At 42.8% G+C, this 12675-nt stretch overlaps 1 protein-coding gene across 5 annotated transcripts in view; it reads left to right on the top strand.

Annotated features, from left to right (window-relative positions):
- Positions 1–12675, top strand: part of EPN2 (epsin 2) — a 63851-nt gene that overhangs the window by 10699 nt on the left and 40477 nt on the right. For 3 of the 5 annotated variants that reach the window (XM_075318340.1, XM_075318337.1, XM_075318341.1), the window contains exon 1: positions 3881–4087. The exons of 1 other annotated variant lie outside the window; for it this stretch is intronic. The gene's annotated coding sequence lies outside the window, so the exon portion shown is untranslated. Of the gene's footprint in view, positions 1–3880; positions 4088–4444; positions 4548–12675 lie in introns of those variants that run through there. One more of the 5 variants, XM_075318339.1, reaches the window with a different exon arrangement.

Raw genomic sequence — 12675 nt, 5'->3', positions numbered from 1 at the left:
GTCAAGTAATCCCATAGCTGCCATCGTTGTCCTCCCAAGAATAGGAGATCCTAATTCTTTTATATTCTGCGATATCGTATTGTATATATGTGGAGGTATTATTTATATACTACTACGGCACTACTATTGGGAACTGTATGGCACAATTATAGGTTCCATATATATTGCAGTATATAGAAGGAATAATCTCCTATTCTTGGGAGTACAAAGATGGCAGCTGTGGGATGTGGATTTTGTTGCAGATTTGTCCAAATATTCTCAACAGGTATTTTCACATTGAAGCCATAATTGTGTCATACAGTGCACAATAGTAGTGCCGTAGTAGTATATAAATAATACCTCCACAATGCGCAAAAATGATACCATGAGGTTTAGTTTCAGATGCACACTGAGGAAAATGATTCAATGAGTAGTGAGTAGGCGTTGGAGACCCCAATGGATGGAGTATGACATGAATTTGGATTATTCCAAAAATTGTTGTAAAGAAAATGAAAATACAACAATTAAGGCAATGATTATTGTAAATAATTTGAGATAAATGTCTGTGCCCTCGAGCTTCCCCACCCAATATAGTCAATGTGTCCGATATACCAGTTATCATACACTGCTCCATGCCTCCAGCCCTATATCCTATTTCCTGAGGGGCACAGCTGTTTGATGTGAATCCGCCAGCCCCTAAGTGCCCCCTTGAGCAGACCACTTTATAACCACAGGCCTTTTAGTTACCAGGAGGTCAATGCGGCTGCTCCATCTCCTTCCCGGCCTCCGCTTGTCTGATTTTCTTATAATTCCATTAGTTCAAAATGCTGGCGACATCTATTCACTGTCATTCTCTATTGTCTGGGAAGTGAGGAAATAAAAACAGGCTAATGATGGTCTGGGGGGTCCCCTAGAGACCCCTTCCCCTCCCCCTCCGGATAATCAGACTTGGCATTATCACTCGGATTATACACGACTTTATGTCCGGTGAGTCAATTTGTCTGCCGCTTGTCAACAAATGGAAAAGAAAGGTGAAGAAAATTAAAGGGGAAGTCCATCTTTACAAAATCGGTCTACTCCCACCCTGCGGCCAATCTTTCTGCCTTCGTCTTTTTCCTCACCTTCTTCAAAGAGCCAGAACTTTTTTATTTTTCTGTCCCCGTAGCCACATGAGGGCTTGAAACCTAGCCTGTGACAACGACAGGAGCCTTCATCAGTCTCCTGACTGCCATGGGAATCCATCAGTGCCCCGTGATCATGTTATGGAGGGAGAAGCTGATGTGCACCCCAATTGGCATGTTTGGGGATCTCACCACTTGAATGCCAAAGTCAGGACCTGACAAGAAGTTAAACAGCAGCTATAGGAGCTAACTCTGGTCCCAACCAATATTGCTGCCATTTTATCTTTCAAAATGGCTGCCAGGACACCTGAATGGCGAACCTGCCTCACAAAGCAGTGACATATCTCTCACTGAGGCATAATTATAGATCATGTAGATTCTAAGTATCGGTGTGTGATCACATTTATATGAATGGTGCTGGTTTACTTAATAAAACCACAGGCCTCACTTGCCTCAGAGGAGAATAGGCCTGGTTACCAATAGCAACCAATCAGCGATCAGTTTACATTTGTCCAGTGCAGTTTAGTAAATGAGTGTTGCTCTCTGATTGGTTGCTAGGAGCAACAGGCCTTGTTTTAGTCCATGAGGCCTAGCAGATGTGATGTAGTGAAAACCAATGCCCACTGTGCATTAAATAAAGAGGATATGGAACTTTGGGGGGTTTTTTTTGGGGGGGGAGCACTTTTTATCCTGTAAGATTGTATTGAATCCTAGAATTTTGGCACCAAAAATGGAGAAAAAAAACCAGTGTCAAATATAAACCGGGAAAGGGAAAAATGCAATAATCATAATAGGTTTTGTATTTTGGTGGAGACGCCTGCAAAAATCATGGCGGGAAAAAACACAGCGATTCTTCTCATGGGAACGCGGCCTAGTAGTGGAAACATCTCCGCTATCTACAGTATCAGCCTGCCGCCCCCGTGCTTTATTGTATTTGCCATTGAAATAATAATCCCATAAAGTGAAGGTATTGGCCTATAAAACATGTTTGGATAAGGCAGAGTAACCTTGGTGAGCGATCGGATAGCAGATGGGGATTAAAGTAGCGGCCGGCCTGCCAGAGCGCAAGCATTTACTGGAGCGCCTTCCAATTGAAAGGGACGTTTATCTTGGTGGGGGGAGCAGGGGCGGTCATATCATTGGTGCAGCTGCACGGGGGCCCAAGAGGTCAGGGGGCTCATTTTTACCTGCAAAGCAGGTGGGATTGTGCATTTTTATGACTTATTAGCTGTAGCACCCGGCGTTGCCCGGGATAATATGTCTGTCTCTTTCCCTATCTGTGTCTCTATCTCTTTCTCTGTCTGTCTCTTTCCCTGTCTGTCTCTATCTCTTTATCTGTTTGTCTCTCTATCTCTTTATCTGTTTGTCTCTCTATCGCTTTCTCTATCTCTTTCCTTCTCTGTCTCTCTATCTCTTTCCCTGTCTGTCTCTCTATCTCTTTCCCTATCTGTTTCTCTATCTCTTTCTCTATCTCTTTCCCTCTCTGTCTCTCTATCTCTTTCCCTCTCTGTCTCTCTATCTCTTTCCCTATCTCTTTATCTGTTTGTCTCTCTATCTCTTTCCCTATCTGTCTCTCTATCTCTTTCCCTGTCTGTCTCTCTATCTCTTTCCCTGTCTGTCTCTCTATCTCTTTCTCTGTCTATCTCTTTCCCTGTCTGTCTCTCTATCTCTTTCCCTATTTGTCTATCTCTTTCTCTATCTCTTTCCCTGTCTGTCTCTCTCTTTCCCTGTCTGTCTCTCTATCTCTTTCCCTGTCTGTCTCTCTATCTCGTTCCCTATCTCTCTATCTCGTTCCCTATCTGTCTGTCTCTCTATATCTTTCCCTGTCTGTCTCTCTATCTCGTTCCCTATCTGTCTCTCTCTTTCCCTGTCTGTCTCTCTATATCTTTCCCTGTCTGTCTCTCTATCTCTTTCTATCTCTTTCCCTGTATTTTCCTGTCTCTCTTTCCCTGTCTGTCTCTTTGTCTGTCTCTGTCTCTGTCTGTCTGTATCTTTCCCTGTCTCTTTCCATGAGTTATTGACCCGTTTATTGTTCTTTCACAGGGGACCCCCCTTTTTTTTTTGCCAGTGGTGGGGAGGGTCTGATTCTCATTCACTTGGGCCAAAGTTTCAGTTTTCTACCCAAGCCATGTTTCTAATAAATAGTTAAAACTTGAGTGGCTTTTTGGAACCCCCTTGTAACCCCGCTATGCAATATATGAGCTGCCCCCAGGGGTGGACATATCCCAAGAGATAAGGGGGCCCATTTCTACCTCCAAAGCAGGCGAAATTGTGCATTATGCCAAATTATTGGATTGCAAAGTATATAAAACAAAATATATTGTTTGTGTCCTGTGTCCGCAAGTGACTCCACCACCGCCTTGTACAGCGATTTGCCATTGTGCGGCGCATAGATATGGATACATTGTTCCATGAGACGCTCATTATAATGATTACGGGTTAGAACATGATAATAGGCACATAATGCAACAATTGTCAATTCTCTGGGTGCATGGGCAGTGTTGTATCAGGACAGCTGCATGCCACTGGTGCCCCATACAAGCCTCTGGCACTGTTACATTGTTCCTTCTGCAGAGTCACACTTTATAATCCTCTGTGCAATGCTCTGCAGCCTGTATACAATGCATCAGCTGCTACATAGTACCAGTACAGTATGGCTGCACCCCAGGAGGGGTATGGAATTAGGACCCCTTGCTCTCCCTTCCTCCTCCCTGCTCCCCCCTCCCTTCCTTGCAGGCTCTTGTTTCTCCCTCCCTCCTCCCTTCTCTCCTCCCCTCATCCTTCCCTGGCTGCCTCACATCTCCCTGCCGCCCGTCTGGGGCTCCATAGACACCCGATCTCTCCTGCCCAGTGGCCCTCTGAGGTCTCACCCTGAGCTGGGAGGGGTGGGGGGAGAGGAGCCCCCTCCCTGCCCCCTCTGTACACAGTCACAGGAGACCCTGCTTGGCACAGAAAAGACCCCTATAGGAAGGAGAGAGTCCAGTGGGGTGAGTGTGGGGGGCTTTTCCTTGTTAGGGTGTGTGGGTTGGGGGGTTTACATACAGATATGGGGGGCCCTCACCCACTCTGCCACCCTGCAGATGCCCAGGGGCCTGTTGCATGAGATGTCTGGAGGAAGAGGCCTCTTCTTTAGGGTGTGGGATTGCCCCCCTCCTCCTCCATCCTTGTTTATATATTTATACTTCTGTAGTGATACATTGTATCTTCTATAGTAACTTGCATGCAGGGCCTCTGCACCATGCCCTTCCATCGCAAGAATCCAGTGGGCAGATATGTTGGCATGTAACTCAGAGCTTGTTAAAATATCCTTCCCTCCCTAAAATACCTCCTGGCACAGTGAAGTGTCTGTGCTGGATACACTGTTACCTCTGCAACTTCTATCCATTCTATGGAAACTTGCCCTTTCCTAAGAGAATGGCACCAGGTGCCCGATGGAGACATTTATTGGTGGGTACCATAATAAACCCCTTAGTCTTGGGATGGGAGGCTTGTAACCCTTTTGTTCCCTGGAGGGTCTCAATCCGGGGGTGGGGGGAGGCTGCATGCAGGAAGTTTAGCTTGTGGCAGCACTTATTCCCTGGGATTTTTACATTAAGTGGGTTTGTTTCATCCTCTTTTTACACACACAAACACACACACACACACACACACACACACACACACACACACACACACACACACACACACACACACACGCGCGCACACACACACACGCACACAAACAGGAACATACACACACACGCGCACACACACGCACACACACACACAAACAGGAACATACACACAGGCACACACACAGGCACATACACACACACACACACACACACGCACGCACACAAACAGGAACATACACACACACGCGCACACACACACAAACAGGAACATACACACACAGGCACACACACAGGCACATACACACAGGCACATACACACACACACGCACGCACACAAACAGGAACATACACACACACGCGCACACACACGCACACACACACACAAACAGGAACATACACACACAGGCACACACACAGGCACATACACACACACACACACACACACGCACGCACACAAACAGGAACATACACACACACGCGCACACACACACAAACAGGAACATACACACACAGGCACACACACAGGCACATACACACAGGCACATACACACACACACGCACGCACGCACGCGCGCGCGCGCACACACACACACAAACAGGAACATACACACACACACACACGCACACACACACACAAACAGGAACATACACACACAGGCACACACACAGGCACATACACACAGGCACATACACACACACACACACACACACACACACGCACACACACACACAAACAGGAACATACACACAGGCACATACACAGGCACATACACACACAGGCGCATACACACAGGCACATACACACACACACAGGCACATACACACACACACAGGTGCATACACACACACACAGGTGCATACACACACACAGGCACATACACACACACACAGGTGCATACACACACACAGGCACATACACACACAGGCACATACACACACAGGCGCATACACACAGGCACATACACACACACACAGGCACATACACACACACACAGGTGCATACACACACACAGGCACATACACACACAGGCACATACACACACAGGCACATACACACACAGGCACACACACACACAGACAGAAACATACACACACAGGCACATACACACACAGGCACATACACACACAGGCACATACACACACAGGCACACACACACACAGACAGGAACATACACACACACACAGGCACATACACACACACACAGGCGCATACACACACACAGGCACATACACACACACAGGCACACACACACAAACAGGAACACACACACACACAGGCACATAGACGCACACACACACACAGGCACATACACGCACACACACACAGGCACATACATACGCACACGCACACACACACACACAGGCAAATACACACACACAAACAGGCACATACACACACACAAACAGGAACATACACACACACAAACAGGAACATACACACACACATATACACACACAAACAGGCACGCACACACACACACACACAAACAGGCACATACACGCACACATATACACACACACACACACAAGCAGGCACACACACACATATACACACACAAACAGGCACATACACACACACACACACACACACACATTTTTAGACATTTGGCTTTCGGAACTTATTAACCATTTGTTTGCTGGGCAAATCTCATATTGTTATGGTTGCTCTTGTTTTACATGCAATGTCTTAATCCATAGCATAAAAGGGGATGACGTCTGCGTACAAGAGGAATTTTGTCTTTTTTTTTGTTGGTGGCGTAACTTTTAAACTACGCCTCATTCTGGATTGTGATTTGCAACACACACGTGTGGGTTAGGCTTGTAAACACTGGGCAGATGTAGGGATTGTTGGATAGGGAGCGGTGGGTTAGATGGGTGACAATGTGTCAGCCATTGTAGGGAACACTGAACTTAAAGGAAAGTTCAAAAAGTTCGGAAAGGACATAGAAAACTTTATGTAGATGGAGTACTGGGCCAAATGTCTACCTGTGATCCCAGTGATGGAAGTAATACGGTCATTATACATTTATATTACCACCATAGCAACAGGAACACAGACATCTCTCCACGTGTTCCCCAAATATCTATCTACTCTGAACGGTGGCCCGTCCTCTATGGCTAGATATACTCATAGGGACAATATTTTTTTTAAGCTGCCAAGATACAATGTTTGCGTGTCTTGGCTTCTTGTGTCAGTAAAGCACCAAGGAGACAGAAACCCAGGAGGATCGCGCCTTGCTCTATGATATTCCTTATGAGCTGTTTTGTAATCAATATTTTCATCTAATTTATATGACCTTCTAGGGGGTTTTATATATATATATATATATATACATATATATATATATATATATATATATATATATATTAGCAAGATATTTAATAGTTTATGAACGGTTGTAACAAGTTGAGTGCATCTGGTATTATACTCCAGAGCTGCACTCACTATTCTGCTGGTGCAGTCACTGTGTACATATATTACATTACTATTTCTGTACTGATCCTGAGTTACATCCTGTATTATACTCCAGAGCTGCGCTCACTATTCTGCTGGTGCAGTTACTGTAGATACATTACATTACTGATCCTGAGTTACATCCTGTATTATACTCCAGAGCTACACTCACTATTCTGCTGGTGCAGTCACTGTGTACATACATTACTGATCCTGAGTTACATCCTGTATTATATTCCAGAGCTGCGCTCACTATTCTGCTGGTGCAGTCACTGTGTACATACATTACATTACTATTCCTGTACTGATTCTGAGTTACATCCTGTATTATACTCCAGAGCTGCACTCACTATTCTGTTGGTGCAGTCACTGTGTACATACATTACATTACTGATCCTGAGTTACCTCCTGTATTATACTCCAGAGCTGCACTCACTATTCTGCTGGTGCAGTCACTGTGTATATACATTACATTACTGATCCTGAGTTACATCCTGTATTGTACTCCAGAGCTGCACTCACTATTCTGTTGGTGCAGTCACTGTGTACATACATTACATTACTGATCCTGAGTTACCTCCTGTATTATACTCCAGAGCTGCACTCACTATTCTGCTGGTGGAGTCACTATGTACATACATTACATTATATATCCTGTATTGATCTGGAAGCTGACCATCTGATGTGTGTTACAGTCTTGCAAACCTCTTCCAACAGATGATGTCTGGAGAAAGAAGGATTGTCAACTTTAATTAAAATGTCTTAACATTTTTTTTTTCCAACAAGACATCTGTGCTGTGCCTATTACTCCACTATCCCTATAGAGAAGGCATGAAATCTTGTGCAAACCATCCTGCACTCACTATTCTGCTGGTCACCATAAAGACTCTCCTGTTAGAATTATGATTACAGCTCTGGAGTAAAATACAGGATTAGTACAGGATCAGTAATGTAATGTATGTACACAGTGACTGCACCAGTGGAATAGTGAGTGCAGCTCTGGAGTATAATACAGAAGGCAACTCAGGATCAGTAATGTAATGTATGTACACAGTGACTGCACCAGCAGAATAGTGAGTGCAGCTCTGGAGTATAATACAGGATGTAACTCAGAATCAGTTTGTGATAAGTAATGTAATGTATGTACACAGTGATTGCACCAGCAGAATAGTGAGTGCAGCTCTGGAGTATAATACAGGAGATAACTCAGGAACAGTACAGGATAAGTAATGTAATGTACAGTATGTAAGCAGTGACTCCACCAGCAGAATAGTGAGTGCAGCTCTGGAGTATAATACAGGAGGTAACTCAGGAACAGTACAGGATAAGTAATGTAATGTATGTACACAGTGACTGCACCAGCAGAATAGTGAATGCAGCTCTGGAGTATAATACAGGAGGTAACTCAGGATCAGTAATGTAATGTATGTACACAGTGACTGCACCAGCAGAATAGTGAATGCAGCTCTGGAGTATAATACAGGAGGTAACTCAGGATCAGTAATGTAATGTATGTACACAGTGACTGCACCAACAGAATAGTGAGTGCAGCTCTGGAGTATAATACAAGATGTCACTTGGGATCAGTACAGGATCAGCAGAATAGTGAGTGCAGCTCTGGAGTATAATACCGGAGGTAACTCATAATCAGTACTGGATAAGTAATGTACATCATAGGGGCTTGATAATCGCAATGGGTGCCTTTGATGCCAACATTGAGGATCGTTCGCGGTGCCATGGTCCATCATTGGCGCGGACCCCAGACCTGGGTTCAGTGAATCTTTTCTGCCGGACCCTATGAGGCTTGGCTGTCGGATCCCTAATATTGTCCTGTGTAGAGATGACGGTTGGGTCCTATGCATTGTCGTCCTTTTTCCTGCATTAGGTGCTGTTACAATCTAAAAATAAGTCCGCTCCCTTTCTTTTTCCATGAATATGAGCGGCTTTTTTTGCCTTTAGTTGGGAGTCTGAGAACAGAAATAACAGGGTCTGGATTTAAAGAGGCGCGGAGGGTACACTGCCGGGAAACGTGCGAGACGTCACGGAAAGTAATCATGGCACCGTGCATGCTCATTAATGAGAAAACATGGCAAAGCAGTGCACAGTCTGACCGGTAAAGGTACACAGCGTAGAGCAGGTTATATACATCCATACGTCAACTCAGACGGGTTTATTTATTTGTGCTCCAACTAATTCATTGTTTCAAATATAGATTTGCAAAACTAAGAATAACAAGAACAAAAATCCTCAACTCATCACATAATCAATGCTAAATATTTATCCTTCCAGACGACAAGGAATGAAAATACAGAGCGTCTGAGAGTAACGTAGAATTTAGGTTTACTTATCCCTGCCATATTGTTATACATACTATTAATATCTAACTGGTATACATTCCAGTCTATAGGGGGCACTATTATAGTAGTTATATTCCTGTACATAGGAGCAGTATTATAGTAGTTATATTCTTGTACATAGGGGGCAGTATTATAGTAGTTATATTCTTGTACATAGGGGGCAGTATTATAGTAGTTATATTCTTGTATATAGGGGGCAGTATTATAGTAGTTATATTCTTGTACATAGGGGACAGTATTATAGTAGTTATATTCTTGTATATAGGGGGCAGTATTATAGTAGTTATATTCTTGTACATAGGAGGCAGTATTATAGTAGTTATATTCTTGTACATAGGGGGCAGTATTATAGTAGTTATATTCTTGTACATAGGGACAGTAGTATAGTAGTTATATTCTTGTACATAGGGGGCAGTATTATAGTAGTTATATTCTTGTACATAGGGTCAGTATTATAGTAGTTATATTCTTGTACATAGGAGCAGTATTATAGTAGTTATAGTCTTGTACATAGGAGCAGTATTATAGTAGTTATATTCTTGTACATAGGGGGCAGTATTATAGTAGTTATATTCTTGTACATAGGGGCAGTATTATAGTAGTTATATTCTTGTACATAGGAGCAGTATTATAGTAGTTATATTATTATACATAGGAGCAGTATTATAGTAGTTATATTCTTGTACATAGAGGCAGTATTATAGTAGTTATATTCTTGTACATAGGGGCAGTATTATAGTAGTTATATTCTTGTACATAGGGGCAGTATTATAGCAGTTATATTCTTGTACATAGGGGCAGTATTATAGTAGTTATATTCTTGTACATAGGAGCAGTATTATAGTAGTTATATTCTTGTACATAGGGGCAGTATTATAGTAGTTATATTCTTGTACATAGGGGCAGTATTATAGCAGTTATATTCTTGTACATAGGGCAGTATTATAGTAGTTATATTCTTGTACATAGGGGCAGTATTATAGTAGTTATATTCTTGTACATAGGGGCAGTATTATAGTAGTTATATTCTTGTACATAGGAGCAGTATTATAGTAGTTATATTCTTGTACATAGGGGCAGTATTATAGTAGTTATATTCTTGTACATAGGGGCAGTATTATAGCAGTTATATTCTTGTACATAGGGGCAGTATTATAGCAGTTATATTCTTGTACATAGGGGCAGTATTATAGTAGTTATATTCTTGTACATAGGGGCAGTATTATAGTAGTTATATTCTTGTACATAGGGGCAGTATTATAGTAGTTATATTCTTGTACATAGGAGCAGTATTATAGTAGTTATATTCTTGTACATAGGGGCAGTATTATAGTAGTTATATTCTTGTACATAGGGGCAGTATTATAGCAGTTATATTCTTGTACATAGGGGCAGTATTATAGCAGTTATATTCTTGTACATAGGGGCAGTATTATAGTAGTTATATTCTTGTACATAGGAGCAGTATTATAGTAGTTATATTCTTGTACATAGGGACAGTATTATAGTAGTTATATTCTTGTACATAGGGGCAGTATTATAGTAGTTATATTCTTGTACATAGGGAGCAGTATTATAGCAGTTATATTCTTGTACATAGGGAGCAGTATTATAGTAGTTATATTCTTGTACATAGGGGCAGTATTACAGTAGTTATATTCTTGTACATAGGGGCAGTATTATAGTAGTTATATTCTTGTACATAGGGGAAATATTATAGTAGTTATATTCTTGTACATAGGGGCAGTATTACAGTAGTTATATTCTTGTACATAGGAGCAGTATTATAGTAGTTATATTCTTGTACATAGGGGAAATATTATAGTAGTTATATTCTTGTACATAGGGGCAGTATTATAGTAGTTATATTCTTGTATATAGGGGCAGTATTATAGTAGTTATATTCTTGTACATAGGGGACAGTATTATAGTAGTTATATTCTTGTACATAGGGGGCAGTATTATAGTAGTTATATTCTTGTACATAGGGGACAGTATTATAGTAGTTATATTCTTGTACATAGAGGGCAGTATTATAGTAGTTACCTTATATTCCTGCACATAGGGGGCAGTATTATAGTAGTTATATTCTTGTACATAGGGGGCAGTATTATAGTAGTTATATTCTTGTATATAGGGGCAGTATTATAGTAGTTATATTCTTGTATATAGGTGCAGTATTATAGTAGTTATATTCTTGTACATAGGGGCAGTATTACAGTAGTTATATTCTTGTATATAGGGGGCAGTATTATAGTAGTTATATTCTTGTACATAGGGGGCAGTATTATAGTAGTTATATTCTTGTACCTAGGGGGCAGTATTATAGTAGTTATATTCTTGTACCTAGGTGCAGTATTATAGTAGTTATATTCTTGTACATAGGGGCAGTATTATAGTAGTTATATTCTTGTACATAGGGGGCAGTATTATAGTAGTTATATTCTTGTACATAGGGGGCAGTATTATAGTAGTTATATTCTTGTATATAGAGGGCAGTATTATAGTAGTTATATTCTTGTACATAGGGGGCAGTATTATAGTAGTTATATTCTTGTACCTAGGGGGCAGTATTATAGTAGTTATATTCTTGTACCTAGGTGCAGTATTATCTATATATATAATTGCCTTATTCTGTCTGTCTGTCTGTCTGTCTGTCTGTCTGTCTGTCTGTCTATCTGTCTGTCTGTCTGTCATGCTCCAAAATTGTGTCCTTACGGTGACACAAAGCTGATTGGCCGCTGGGCTCGCCATGGCCCCGCCCCCCCACACGGATTGGCCGCTCACCCAGGCTGCGCCCCCACACGGATTGGCCAGCCGCTCGCCCAGGCTCCGCCCCCCCCACAGATTGGCCTCTCGCCCCGGCACCCTGCAGGCATTGGCAATTCAGCCACGCCACGCCCCGCCCCCCTCACGCAATGCACGTTAGCTCTGGCCCCACCCCCTCCCTCCCCCCGCGCATTTCTCTAACTGACACGGCTGTCACGGAGGTGAGTACGGTACTCCCTATCCCCCCCCAGCCCCCCCCCCCCCCCCCGGCCCCCGCTCCCAAAGGGGTGGTGTGGATACTCGCATGGTTACAAGCGCTGTCACGGAGGTGAGTACTGTACTCCCTCCCCCTCCCCCGGCCCCCGCTCCCACGGCAGTGG

This window comes from Anomaloglossus baeobatrachus, chromosome 7, assembly GCF_048569485.1.
Source record: "Anomaloglossus baeobatrachus isolate aAnoBae1 chromosome 7, aAnoBae1.hap1, whole genome shotgun sequence".
In the NCBI taxonomy this organism is placed as follows: domain Eukaryota; kingdom Metazoa; phylum Chordata; class Amphibia; order Anura; family Aromobatidae; genus Anomaloglossus; species Anomaloglossus baeobatrachus.
This window is presented reverse-complemented; position numbering and strand designations above follow the sequence as displayed.